This window comes from Sturnus vulgaris, unplaced genomic scaffold (genome assembly GCF_052056855.1).
Source record: "Sturnus vulgaris isolate bStuVul1 unplaced genomic scaffold, bStuVul1.hap1 Scaffold_84, whole genome shotgun sequence".
In the NCBI taxonomy this organism is placed as follows: Eukaryota; Metazoa; Chordata; class Aves; order Passeriformes; family Sturnidae; genus Sturnus; species Sturnus vulgaris.
This window is the reverse complement of record NW_028276728.1, coordinates 1,304,377-1,316,709: the sequence shown is the minus strand read 5'-3', so window position 1 is coordinate 1,316,709 and position 12,333 is coordinate 1,304,377. Positions and strand designations below refer to the sequence as shown.

General features: G+C 55.4%; 1 pseudogene; it reads left to right on the top strand.

The window, feature by feature from the left end:
* The first annotated feature begins 6,746 nt into the window (after positions 1-6,746).
* LOC148217441 (serine/threonine-protein kinase pim-1-like) lies at positions 6,747-11,816 on the top strand (annotated as a pseudogene).
* Positions 11,817-12,333: the final 517 nt, after the last annotated feature.

The window sequence follows — 12,333 nt, the reverse complement described above, 5'->3', positions numbered from 1 at the left end:
TTTTTCATTCTCACCATCGGGGACTGTTCAAAGAAGACATTAACAATCCTGGATAGGTTTCCTTGAGTCAATCCTATGCTATTTTATTACACATTTACTTAAAGGAATTTCTCCTTTGCAGAAATTTCAGTCACCTTTTTTTTATCTATGAGCTTGGGGTTTTGATTTCTTCAAAGTGGGAGAAATCTTCTTGCAGCATTGCTCTCACCCTGAACACTTGGGGAGCCCAGAGGGAAAGTAGGGCTGCCTGTGCCCCAGTGCTGTCAGACCTGCTGGTCACACACATGTGCCTTTTTCATTACACCTCCCTCTATTTCAGGATGGCTGAACCAAAACATGCTTGAAAAATATAGTGGACTTTCTTAAGGCACAGTTTCAAAGAAAGCTTCTCTATACCCTTCTCTCTTTCCCTATGCAATTGGACAGGGAGAGACACCAAGGGTTTGCTCTGGCTCTGTGCTGCCTGCAGTTGTGCCTACTGGGAGCTCTTTCTCTCTATCCAAGTCTTGTCCCTGCCAGTGCTCCCAGATCCCAGCCCAGCCCTGGGGCTCAGCTCTGCCCTGCACACCCCTCCCAGCACAGGGCACTGCCCAGGGCCATCTCCCTGCCAGCAGGGCCTTAAGGGCACCTCACACAAACTGAGATGCTGCAAGCCAAGGTGCTGCTGCTGCTGTCTGTAGGCACAGGAGGGTGAGGAGGCACTTTGTGAGGGAGATGGGAGGCAGATCTGCTGATGGCCAGTGGGACAGTGCAGGAGTGTCAGTGACACAGACACAGCTGACAGCCCCTTTGCCTTGCCTTGAGGAGAAAGCTGAGAGCAGCCCTGGCCATGCAGCACCATCTCCACAGCAGGAGGAATCTGCCCTGATGGGGGTGGCTCCTTGCACCTCCAACTTCTCCCCACAGTCCATGGGGAGCTGCCAGGCAGGCTGAGAGGTGCCCCTGGCAGGTGGCACATGGCCTGGGCTGGCCAAGAGCCCTGAGGGCTGCAGGAGCTGCTCTGCAGAACAGCCCTGGGCAGCCCTGGCTGCAGCCCCAGCTTCAGCCCCTGCAGCCGTCCCTGGCAGCAGGAGCCGTCCTGCCCTGTCCCTCTGACGGTGCCCAGGGCAGCCCCGCTCTGCAGCACATCCTCATCTTCCTCCTCCTCCTCTGTCTCAGAGAAACTGGAAGAGTCCTCCTGATACATCCCCCAGGCTGTGGGCTGTGCTGGCTCCAGGAGATCCCTCCAGGAGCACAGGGGACATTGCCCTGCACCCACACACTCACCATGTCCAGGGCTGTGAAGATGTTTCCCTGAGTGCAGTCTCAGCTCAATATCTTCCCAGTCCTGATTGCCTTTGGCCTGTCTGTGCCTGGCTCCTGTGCCCTCAGTGCCTGCAGGCATTGCCCTCAGCCCTGCTGGGCTGGGAGAGGAGCTGCTCCTCAGCAGAAATGTCTTTTTGAAGCTCTTCGTGGTTGCCAGGAGCTGCCTCTGTGCCAAGAGCCCAGCCCAGTTCATCAGCACAGACACAGCACAAGGACTTTAATGACCCTCTCAGGGCTTTGGTGCTGAGTCCCTGAACATCAGTCCCTGAGAGGGAGATGAAGAAACTTCTCAAAAACTCAAAGTCAGATTTAAACTTCAAAGTTTCTTGAAGTTTTAATGAGTCCCACTGAGGGACACAACTCAGAAAGTGTCCCCAGCTTCCAGTTAGAGCTAGAGGCAGTGATCACAGGTGGGGACAAAGAAGGGAAATATGTCTCTGATACTGAGCATACCTAGATGTCTTTCACGAATGGAAAGGAACAAGGGCTGAGCCCCAGCCCCTGGCAAGGCAGATCCTGTCCCTCCCTCATTGCTCAGGGCTCTTCCCGGCCCAATGGGCTCTGGCCATGTGCAATGCCAAGGGCAGCACCATGGGGCGGCCCCTGCCAGGCTGCTGAGCAGGGACAAGGAGGCAATGAGGCCCCAGCACAGCAAGGCTCACTTGTCCCCTGCTGGCCTCAGGCCCAGAGCCATCCTTCATGGCCCAAGTGCTGCAGGAGTTGGCTGTGTCAGGGCCTTTCAGCTGCTGCCCATCCCTGTGCCCTCTGCAGCCCAGGCTGTCCTACGGTGTCCATGCCCTGCGCCTCTGTCCCTGCAGGCTGTCGTCATCCCCCGGCTGCCCCACCTCGCTGGCCCCTTCCTTTGCTGACAGCTCTGCCTCCTTCCTGCCTCTGCCTGGACACACAAAGTCTTGGGCTGCTCCAGACTCCTTCTGCGGGTCGTGTTGCACCACAACTGTGCCTTGGGACAGAAATTCCTTTCTCCTTGGGTGCAGTCTGGGCCTGCCCTGCTGCCCTTTACATTTTTTCTTTCTTTCTCCACCTGTTCTCTACTATATCAAAAGGATCCACCATCTCTAAAACCACCTTCAATCCCTCCCAGGCCTCTCCTCTGCTGTTCTCAGTCTCCACCCCACTGAGCACAGATCTTTTTTGTCCCTATATAGTGCTCATGTGCTTGAGTTCATGGGTACCTGGACAAGAAGGACAGTTCTTTTCTATAGGACTGAACCCACAGAACCCCAGCTTTTGAGGGCAGATGAGAGGCACTCCCAGAGGCCAAGGCAAGCCAGACCTGTCTGTCCTTGCAGCTTTTGTCTGAAAGCAACCCTTGGATATTTGTGGAGTTCTGAAGGTGGAATTCCATTTCAGCTGTGGATGCCTGGACCAGAATGACAATTCTTGTTCATGGGAAGGAAAGGGGAGAGCCCCAGTGTTTCAAAGGCTGATTAGAGGCAGCCTTAATGAGGCCAAGGCCAGCCAGACCATTTTGTCTTGGCAGCTTTTGTCTTGGAGCAATCCATGCATAGACGGAATTTGGGAGGCCAAATTCCAGTTTTGTCCATGGGCATCTGGACAAGAAGCACTGGTATTTTTCCTAGAAAGGAAAGTAGGGAGTCCCAGTGTTTCAAAGGCAGATGAGAGCTGGCCCTGAGGAAACCAAGGGAACCTAGAGCATCCTGGCAGCTTTTGTCTGGGAGCTATCCTTGAATATATGGAATTTTGGAGGCAGATTTCCAATTTGGCCATGGATGAAATGGATGAATATGTTTTTTTTTTTTTTTATGGCAAGAAAAGGACGGCCCCCCAGTATTTTCAAGGCAGATGTAAGGTGGCCTCCAAGAGGCTAAGGCCAGCCAGAGCTGTCTGTCCTGGCAAGTTTCATATGGCAACAATCCTTGGATATAATCAAATTTGGAGGTAGAATCCCAGTTTCAGCCATGAACCCCTGAAGAAGGACAATTCTTTCCTCCAGCAAATAAAGCAGAGAACTCCAGGTTTCAGGGGCAGATGAGAAGCAACTCTCAACATGCCAAGGTCAGCTGGAGCAGACAGGTGGCCCCCAGGAGGCCAAGCCAACCAGATCTGTTCCTTGTTCCTTGATCCTTGGGGACCTGCAGCATCACAATTGTCTATCGGTTCCATGAAGCCCCACAGTATCACAACAGATCTTTGTTTCCACAAGGCCCAGCAATATCACAATGTTCTCCTTGGCTCCACAGTGGCACAATGGCCCCTTGCTTCCATGAGGCCTTGCAGTGTCAGAAGGGTCTCCTTGGTTCCATGGGACTGCACACTGACACAATGGCACCTTGGTTCCATGAGGCTGCAGAGTGTCACAGTGGTCTCCATGATTCCATAGATCTTGCAATGCCAGAATGGCCTCTTGGTTCTATTGGGCTCCCCAGGATCATCATGGCCCTTTGGTTCTACAAGGCCTGACTGTGTCAGACCGGTTCCTTTCTTTCATGGGGACCCATAGTGTCACAATGGCCCCTTGCTCTCATGAGACCTTGCAGTGTCACAGTGGTTGCCTTGGTTCTACAAGGCCCAGTGGTGTCTCAAGGACCCCTTGGTTTCATGGGGACTCAGAGTGCCAGAATGGTCTCATTGCTTCCATGAGGCCCCGCAATGTCACAACAGTCCTATGGTTCTATGAGGCCCTGCAATGTCACAATGGTCTCATTGTTTCCACCAGGCCCTGCAGTTCCACAATGGCCTTTTGGTGTCACAAGGCCTTGAAGTTCATAATAGACTCAGCAGGTTCCCCTGCCTGTTCACAATGGCCTCCTTGGTTCCACGATACTCCATAGTGTAACAATGGTATCCTTGGTTCCACAGATTCAGAATGTCCCCATGGTCCCATGGAGTCCCACAGTGTCACTATGATCTCCTTGATTCCATGAGGCCATGCTGTGCTCCAATGACCCCTTGGTTATACAAGGCCCTGCAGTGTCACAATGGCCCCTTGGTTCCAATGGGTGCTGAAGTGTCATAATGGTCTCCCTGACTCTCTGAGGCCTCACAATGTCACAATGGACTTTTGGTTCTGTGACCTTCTGTACTGCCAACAACAATCTCCTTGGTTCCACAGTGTCACAATGGACCCTTTGTTCCATGAGGTGCCTGGCTTCCCATGGCCCCTCATGACCCCTCACAGCCCCTCATGGCCCCTCACAGCCCCTCATGGCTCCTCCCAAAGGAGAAGGGGTCGGGCCCTGCTTGTTCCCCTTTTATTTCGGTCCATTCACAGCAATGAGTCAAGAAAGGCTGACATGGAGCCTTTCCCCAGCGTTTCCCTCGGGGTTCATCGCAGGCTGAAGCTCTGTGCTGGCGCTGCCCCAGCACCAACATCCCTGCAGCCCCCAAGGCCTTTGCTGTCCCCCCGTGTCCATTCCCTGTCCCCGAGTCCCGCCCGGCTCTGGCAGCAGCAGCAGCCGCAGCGCAGTGGGCGCCGGCCCGGCCCAGCCGGGGCTCCCGGGCAGGAGCAGCAGCAGCGCCGGCCCCTTCCCACCTGCTCCTGCCTCGGCTTCCAAGGCCTTTGTCCAGGGCAATTCTGGAGTACAGCAACAATCACCCACACCCAGCCCTGATTCCTCAGGGCCCGCCTGTGCTGCCCTGACCCAGCCTGCAGAGAAAGAAAGGGTCGGGTCCCAGCGCTGCTTTCAGCCCTCTTTTACTCACCCTGAGCTGACAGCAGGAGGCTGTTGTTGCCTTTGCCTTGAGAATTGTAGATCATGCCTGCTCTTGCCCCTCTTCTGCTTGCCACTTGAATTTAATCCATAAAACTGAAAGTGCCTCTTTTAATTCATGCTATCCACAGTGCTTTCGTGACAGTGAAGTCAGTATTTTTGTTCCAAGCATAAAGATCAGCAGATACTGGAATGCCTACCAGCCTCTGAGCACTCAGTCAAGGGGAATTAAAGCCACACAGGCCACGTTTGCAGTGCCCAAACACAGCCCTGTTACTGGCGCTGTTGAACTGACAGAGGCCATCACAGAAATTGCCTCTGTGGTGTGGAATTAAATTAAAAAATCCACCAGGGAAACAGAAACCAGAACTTCTCGACTAGCTTCATTGCTTCTTCCCAGCAGCAGGAAATGGAGATGCCCAGAGGTATTTCCAGCTGCTGCTGATGCCAGTGGGAGCCCAGGCTGCTGCCCAGCCCCAGCGGGATCCTGAGCCCAGCCCGGGCAGCTCCCGCAGTGTCGGGAGCTCAGCGCACGCGGGGCCAGGCCCAGAGCCCCGGGCACGGCCGCCCATTGCGGGGCAGCGGCGCAGGCGGAATGTCCTGAGCCCAAACCTCCTGCTCCTGCCACACAGCGCCCAGCCTTCTCCCCCTGCTCCTCCTCTCCCAGCACGGCACAAATTCCAGCTCCCAGGAGGCTTCCCCACACAGGCCTCAGGCTCCTGTTTCAGCCTGAGTGTCCCTGCAGAGGAACACGGCATCTTTCAGGCACTTCCACAAGCTCAGGCTTCTCACTTCATGGTGAATCTGGGATGGAAACGGCCTTGCTAAGAAAGCCAAAAGCCAAGGGAATGGATTAGTAATTGTTAGAAAAAATTGCCCTTCTTCGAGGGGCAATATATGATGTAATTCGTGTAAAGTTGTAAGTTAATGAACAGTGTTTGTATGGATAAAATAAACTCAGAAACCAAAAAGAAAACCACAAACAGAAAAAAAAAACCAACACAGATTGCTTCACGACAACATTGTAACAGCCAACAAAAGCAGGACAGCCCAAATTAACAAGTGAATGGATGTGGCCACAAGGAGATGGCTCTCTTCAAAGACAGTCCAGAGAACACCCAGGCATTGAGCGCCAAGGACTCAGGATTAATCGGGAAAAATACATCTCAATAGCAGCTTCCCTAAACCAAGGCCTGCCTTCATCAGAATTCATGGTCTCCCAGAATATGGTTTTGTCCAGCCAAAGGCAGAGAAAGGAAACCACATGAATATGCGAAGCGAGGAAAGGAGACAAAGACCTCTGCTCCAGGCTATGAAAAACTGTATATAAACTGGGCTGACCAGAGTGGTTTTGTGAACATTGGGCAATCCGGAGCAGTGGAGTTTGGATCATAGTGTGTTTACCCGGTGCCAATCCCGGGCTCGGCGTTGCTCTTTGTGATTGTGGCTGTCGTGGACCCTATCCCAGCCACGAAATAAATTATCACTTATTTCTGATTATACTCAATTCGGCTAAATCTTTTTATTATCTATAACATAGGCAAGGTTAACCAAGTCATTCCCTACATTTCTCCTCTTCAGATTCTTTTAGGTGGCGACTTTGAGAGGTCCAGCTTGTTCTGGTGCTCATCATGAGCAGATTGTACTCTTGATTTATGCACCAATGCACCAGATGTGGAATTGTCTACACCGAACTCAGAAACAAACTCTCTCTGTCAGACCATTTTCACATTCCAGATAATTTTCACGATGTCCACAGGGAGGTTGGAATGATTATCACACAACTCTCCACTTCTGCCTGCAGGCCCTGGAGATTCTTTCTCTGAATTCAGACAGCCTTGTATTCCCCAGCAAGTCCTGCTACCACCTCCTGTTTTCTTCGATCAGAACAGTAACAGTGAAAACCTTACCCACGGCACAACTCCCCAGCCCACCAGCAAAAGAAAGGACAAGTTTTCAAGTTCTCAAAACCTTTGTCCTGCTTTGCTGCAGGACAGTGCAGCACGCACAGTGTGGAAAGCTAAGAGACTCTGCAGTTGGTGGCACGTCTTGTGACAGGAGCTCGTCCTCCAGGAAAAGTTTGTGAAAAGAGCAAACATCACTGTAGAGAAAATGCTTGGAAAAGCAGAGCAGCTTTCCAGAAGTGAAATGACAATGGAAAGAAACAACCCAAGATGTTCACATATACTATTAATTCCTTTCCTTATACGCTTCCCTTTTCTGCATTGCACTGGTCCTACATCAACTGATCTTACCTCGAAGACCTAGGATTTAGCAAGTTTGATGCACTCTGCACTATCATTAGCCACACACAGTTTGTCTTCTCCCTGTTTTGCTTTGAAAGCAATGCTGGAGACATCAGAAACCTGCAAATGCAAGATTGTAGAGCACAGCACTTAGGTTGGCTATGGGTTCTAGAGACAGGGCATGTGCTCTCACAGTATTTCACCCTCAGCAGTGACAATACACAGCAGCAACAAAGGTGATTCCTAGGACATCGTGCAGGGGTCAAGACTCCATCTCTTGGCTTAACATGGCAAAGCTCACGTGTTTTGACAGGTTCAGGATCCAAACTAGTTTGCTTTTCTAGCTGTGTCGATGAACAGCAGGACAAATAAAGCAGCCAGCAGTTTCTTTGCAGAGAGGGCCTTTGCTCCAGGTTGAAAGGTCTGGATTGGCAGGGAGGAAGCAGGCAGCTGAGCTGCTGTATTGGACTGGCATCCAAACTCGGCAAAAATAGCAGTTTGATCCTTTTATTTTAATCCTCCTGTCGGCAGTCTCCAATTTTCACCCGGAACTGAACAAGAAAATAGGAACAGCCGCTGCCCACCCCGAGCGGCCGGAGAGCAGCGCTGCCCCGCAAGGGCTGCATGTCTCGCTCCTCATGTGCTGCTCTGCCCTCCCACGGGGCTGGCTCTGCCTGGCGCTGGCAGGCTCCTCCTTCGGCACTTTGCTCTGCTCCAGGGGAAAGTGCGGACAGCGCTTTGCTTGCTTGTGAGGAACAGACTGCAGCGCGGGGCGAGCGGGCGGGATAGCGCCCGGGGCATGCGAGCACGAGGGACAAGTTGCAAGCCTGCGGAACTTAAAGTTCTGTTTGGAATGATATTCTATTTTTCCAATTTATCAAGCAACGAGATTAAATGTAGCAGCAAATTTTTAATAGTAACAATTATAAATGCATACAATTAAAGTGTTAGAGTTGAACACAAAAAATATCAAAGTATTGGAAATGAATACAATCAAAGTATTAAAATGAATATTGAATACATATATTCCAGGATAAGTAAAATTTGAGAGTAAGTAATTTAGTATAATTGAGGTTTGTATAAAGCATAAGCATAACTGACCGGGGAGGGGGCCCTCCCCCTACCAGGGGTACGAGGAGGGACTCGCCCTTCCTCACCTACCAAAGCATCAAGGCTGACAATCCCACTTATATACTAGATGCTACAGAAGTTTCTAGAAAACTCCTCCTAGTTTCTATTCCTAAAATCTATGTCACTCTGTTGTATGGCGTGTGCTCTACTAATGGGTTAGGGGGTCTCTCATCCTTTTGAGGGTCTTATTTCCAGTGAAGGCTCATCGTCTTCCTCAGTGTCCGCTGTGTAACCTGCAGGGAGCTCATGGCCACTATGTGACTGAGCAGGTGTTTTCCATAGCAAGACTTTGAGTGCCATGCCTGGAATCATCCCATTTTGGCCCATTTTGTCCCATTTCAACGTCGAAACTTTGTATTTCTAGATGTTGCTTGTCAGAACTACGTCCTTCTACTATTCCCTTCCAACATCTTTCTTCGACTCCCAACATCTGGAAGATGTCCTTTGCCCTGTCTCACCCATCTCCCCCCTCACTCTGTAACAATTGTCTTCTATTGATCTAAATACAACTTTGCTAATACAGTGACAATTTAATTAGCACGAATCACATTTATCACAGTTCGAATCTAATGAAGAAGCAGCTAAACAAGACGGTGGTTTTCAGTGGGTGCAGGAGGAAGAGATGCTCCGTGACTCCGGCTCGGCCCCGGTGTGGAGCGGCCCGTGCTGCCCCGGGGTGCACGGGGCGGAACGGACACACGGGGAACGGACACGCGGGGAACGGACACGCGGGGAACGGACACCCGGGGAACGGACACACGGACAAACGCTCGCGGCGTTTCGGCAGCGGCAGCAGCAGGAAAGAAGCGATCCCACAGACCCTCTGCGCCCCTTCTCTTGTTCCTCGTCTCACTCTCCCGCTGTCCCGCACTCTGTCGCGGTGTCCCGCAGCCTCTCCCAGGATCCCCTTGCCGGTCTCCCCCTCCCCTCTCGCTGTCCCTGTCCCGGCCCCTCCCTCTCCCCGCGCCAGGCCGGGCCATGCCCCCGCCCCACTCCCGGCCCCGGGCGGGGCTGCCCCGGCCCCGGCCCCGGCCGTCCCGCCGCGCTCTCGCCTCCGCCCGGCTCTGGCGGTATTGGCGCTGGCGCTGCTGGGCGGGCATCAGTGCCTGGGCCGGGGGCGGCATCGCCGCTCTTTGGCTCCGCCTGTCCCGAGCCCGGAGCCGGCCCCGACGCGGGGTCCAGTCCCGGCCTCGGCTCCTGCCGGGGCCCGCGGAGGACACACGCGGCGCGGCCGCTCCCGCCGCCTCCGCTGCGGCTTCCCCGGCCCGAGCTCCGCCGCTCGGCAGCGCGGCCGCCGGCCCTGAGCCGCCGGGGCCCGGGGCGGGTGGGGATGCCCGGCCCGGGACGGTCGGGGGGCGCTCGGGGGCCGTGTCTGGCCCCGGGCCGAGCGCTGACGGCCGCGTGTCGCCCGCAGGGAAGGCGCAGGAGGCCTTGCAGGAGCGGTACCGGCTGGGTTCGCTGCTGGGCAGCGGCGGCTTCGGCAGCGTCTACTCGGGGACGCGCCTCGCGGACGGCGCCCCGGTGAGTGGCGGGGCCGGCGGCGGGCAGAGGACGAGGAGGAGGAGGGCGGGGGAGGAGGAAGAGAGGCAGAGGAGGAAGAGGAGGAGGCCGGGGCGCGGCGGAGCGGAGCGGGCGGTAAGCTCAGCCCGCTGCTGCCCCTTGCTCACAGGTGGCAATCAAATGCGTGCCACGGGATGGCATCCGGCACTGGGGCGAGCTGGTGAGTGAGCGGGGCCGGCGGCCGAAGGCGGGGCGTGCCGGGCGGCGAGGAGCTGGGGCCCGGCAGGGTGGGAGCCGCCGGGAGCCCTGCAGGGAGAGCGGGCGTGGGGTGAGCGGGGCATGCGGAGCATCCCGGGCTGGCTGAGGGGTCCCAGAGCCCTGGCACGGCCTCAGCCCCACTGACGGCATCGTGGTCCTGGCGCAGCCCCACGGCGCCCGTGCGCCCCTGGAGATCGCGCTGCTGGACAAGGTGTCCTCTGGGTGTGCTGCTGTCATTCAGCTCCTGGAGTGGGTTGAGCTGCCCAGCAGCTTCTTGTTGGTGCTGGAGCGTCCGGAGCGGTGCCAGGAGCTCTCGTGTTTGCTGGCGGAGCGGAGGTTCCTGCCGGAGGAGGAGGCGCGGGGGCTGTTCCGCCAGGTGCTGGAGGCCGTGCGGCACTGCAGCAGCTGCGGGGTCCTGCACAGGGACATCAAGCCCGAGAACATCGTGCTCGACCTGGCCACCTGACAGCTGAAACTGATCGACTTTGGCTGTGGCGCCTTCCTCCAGGACACAGCCTACACGCACTTTGCAGGTGAGCCCTCCCAGTGGATGCTCCTGGGCACCTTATGGCCCAGCCGGGCTGCAGCACCGAGGTTTCTGCCTATTGGAGCCGGGATGGGATTAATGCTTGAGCCAAGTTGATTTGGGTGGGGGTGTGAGGGGGGCCAGCTCCCAGCCCTGCTGAGAGCCTTCAGCACCCACTGTGCCCTGGTCTGGGGTTGGAGCTGGGGCAGCCAGGCCGACAGAAACCCCCATGGGGGTAGCAGAGAGGGGGGCGTCTGACTGCGTGCCCTGGCTGGTTTGGTGTGCAGGCGAGGAAGGGCTCGAACTGCACCTCTCCCTTGTTTGCCTTGGCTTACTAACATTTTCTGAGGGCCGTGCAGGCGGGGAGGAGAGTGGGTTTTCTCCACCCCTTGGTGGGTTTTTCTTTTGCGTGTCATGGTTGGGCCTTCTCAAGGCTTCTGCTGGCCTCTTCCAGCACCAGTGGCTTCTTTTCCAGCCCCGAGTCTGTACGCAAGTCCCAAGTGCTGGTGAGAGGGCAGCGAGTCACCCCGTGTGCCACTGGGGCATCCCCCACATGCCCAGGGATGCTGGGGCGAGGCTCTGGCAGCAGCAGCATCCTCCTTCTGAACTCCATCTGTATTCCATAGGAGCCCTGTCCTGCAGCCCACCAGAGTGGATCCACCACCAGCACTACCACGGCGAGGCAGCAACGATCTGGTCCCTGGGCCTCCTGCTGTACCACCTGGTCGCGGGGAAGCAGCCGTTCAGGAGGGGCCAGGAGATCATCTGGGGACGGATCTTGTTCCCACGACGGCTCTCTCAAGGTGGATCCTCATCCCTGGGCAGGGGGGAATAGCAGTGCTGGGAGACAGCAGCAGGGTGTGAGCATCGTGCTCTGGCAGCTGCTGAGGAGGTGGCACAAGTCCTGCTCTCCTGCTCTCCTCCAAACAGAGAATCCATGGGGAAGTTTAGGCACAACCCTGTGTACACCCATCATGGCCTGGGCACGGGAACGGGGTGGGGGGGAGGCAACTTCTGCAACGTACTGGTGATTTCTGGTTTCTGTCTTCAGAGTGCCAAGATGTTATTAAGAGGTGTTTGTCCATGCAACCGTTGGACAGGCCATCCTTAGAAGACCTTTTCCGTGACCCTTGGATTCAGGGTGTTCATCTGCCCTAGAAGATGGGAGAGATCCACGTGCACAGCTGGATCCAGAGGCCTGGCAGGTAACAGCTGCACACATCTCTTGGCAATCAGTGGCAAAGCAAACCAGAGTGCCTGTAGCTCTGAGCAGGGATCATCAGAAGGGAACACACAGCTCTTGGAGCTGAGCTGGAGACCTGGTGTGGCAAGCACTGGTGGCCACCATCCCCCCTAGGTTTGCTTGTCTGGTTCATTGATGGCTGGGGCCCTGGACAGAACACTGACAGCCTGGTCTGGCCCCCAGGGAAGGAGAAGGAGCCCCTAGAGAAGCTGTTCCAGATGGGGCTGCTGCCAGACACACCAAGGACACTCTCAATGACAAGAATCTCTTCCTCGACGTGGCCAGCTGAAGATGATCGACTTTGATTCTGGCACCTTCTTCACAGACACACTCCACACCCAATTTGCAGGTGAGCCCACAGCCAGGGGGATGCTGCCAGATGTGGGCATGGCACAGCCTGGCCGGGCTCCAAAGGTTTCCCCAATTGCTGGG